The following is a 2,167-nucleotide window of genomic DNA, read 5'->3' as shown; positions in this document are numbered from 1 at the left end:
AAAATCCTGTCCGGTTTTGGCCGGCCGGCGTCGATGGCACCCGCGGGTGTCGTTCCCCTCTCTGGAGGCGACGTCGAGTGTGTCGCCATCTCCCTCGTGCTTGGTGTTGGCAGTTGTCTCCGGGCGAAAGCCTTGGTCCTCTGGAGCGGCATGATGGCGGCGTCTGCGACGTCGTTTCTCTCTTGGGAGCATCGTGCGAGGAGACTGAGTTCCTGTTGGCGCTCCTCCGGTGTTCGTCGTGGCCCTGATCGCGCACATCTGGCGCTATGTATGGTCGTCGCGGATGAATTTAAAGGAAGCTGGAGTTGCTGTTCTTCGGAGGTGTTCGGCGTCAATCAAGACGCGGCGAGGTGTTTCGGTTTTGGGCAGGTTTTTCCGTATTGTAGTTGTGTTGTTGTGTGTGGTTGTCCTGAGGATATCCGGATGTGGTGTCGTGCTATGCTCGTTGTTCGCAGCGAGTGATAGATGTCATGTACTAATTTTCTCTCCTTCTATAAAATTATGATACGTAATTTGCGTACTCTCGAAAAAAGATAAAGTTGTTGTTGGCTTTGGAAGAAAGAGGGGCTAAGCAATAAGATGGGCTAGTTGCTTGGGGCATGGGACGTTCCAGTTAAGAAGGGAAACAGGGTATTATACAGGTCGACTCGGACGAGGTTGTAAAACATATCCCCTCTGTCTTCTAGCGTTCGGGTGGAAGTGGAAACACACGTTGACGGTGAAGCGGGGAACCCTTGGATGGCCGGGCGGCGATGTCCGGCGTACAGAACCGTGGACTGATCGAAGGCTAGTGTCGTGCACTGGGGATTTGTCGGGGGACTAGATTGTACTTCTTTCATTCGGAATTACTCGTCCAAAACATAAATGTATCTAGATGTATTTTAATTGTAGATACATTCATCTCTATGACGAGTAATTCCGAACGAAGGGAATACGTTGCATGAATGCTGGACGAACACCCGCAGACTAACGAGGATCAGACATGGTGTACTCGCTAGATGCATGGGCGACTTGGAGTGATGCCTCTGCTGGACATTACGGCGTGTGAGAGACCGAGAGTAATTTTTGCCTAAGAGCATCTGCATCGGGACCCCTCAAACCAATATATCGCTACACATCCGTGCGGACGACCTGGTTAGTGACTGACCACGAAAGGGCGATCCAATAGCACCTTAAACCGGTCCTAAATGTCTAGACTGTCCGGCACCCACCAAAACCAACCCATATATAAGAGCTCATATTCCCCGACCTATGCGAGGGAAAGCGGGCAAATGCGCACCTCCCTGTGTGCTTTCGGCCGGCCTGCTGTGGGCAGAGCGCCCCAGTTATTATTTTTCTCTTTTTTCCTTTTACATTTTCTTTGCTTTTTAAAAAAGCAATTGGGAATTTAAAAAAATATTTTTTTTTTCAAAATATACATGAAGTTTGAAATGTTTTAGTATTTCAAAAATATTCATTAATTTTAAAAACGTTTTGTATGTCAAAAACAATTCACAAATTTTAAATTTTTTACTCCATTTCAAAAATTGTTCATGAATTTAAAAAAGAACATATTTATAAATGTTCATGAATTTTAAAATTATTAAAGTATTTCAATAAAGTTCATGAATTAGGAAATTGTTCCCGTATTTCAAAAAATGTTAATGAATTTCAAAATTATTCCCGTATAGCAAAAAATATTCAGTAATTTGAAAATTATTACTATATTTCGAAAAAGGTTATGAATATAAAAAATGTTCACAAATATGAAAATTATTCTGACATTTCGAAATGTTCATGAATTTGAAAATAGTTCTCGTATTTCACAAAATGTTCCCCAGTTAAAAATAATTAATTTGAAATTTTTTCAACTTCAACATTCTTCTGGAAATTTCAATAAATGCTCCATAATTTTATAAAAGTTTTAACCAAATTTAAAAATAAAAATAGGAGAAAAAAATACAAAAGAAGCTAAAGAAAGAAAATGAAAAACAAAAGAGAAATCATTAAAATTCTGGTGGAAAAAAAGGCTCGCTAAATGCCAAATATGGGTTGGTCCATATACTATGCAAGCGCTCCTAGGGGTACGTGGTGCCTCGCTATTCCCCGACCTGTGCGGGAAATAGTATGTGCCCCCCTATCCGAGGTGGACATGAGGTGGACCGGACATGCCCGAACGCGGCCACCA

This window comes from Triticum dicoccoides, chromosome 5B (genome assembly GCF_002162155.2).
Source record: "Triticum dicoccoides isolate Atlit2015 ecotype Zavitan chromosome 5B, WEW_v2.0, whole genome shotgun sequence".
Classification (NCBI taxonomy): domain Eukaryota; kingdom Viridiplantae; phylum Streptophyta; class Magnoliopsida; order Poales; family Poaceae; genus Triticum; species Triticum dicoccoides.
Note: the sequence above shows the minus strand (reverse complement) of the source record.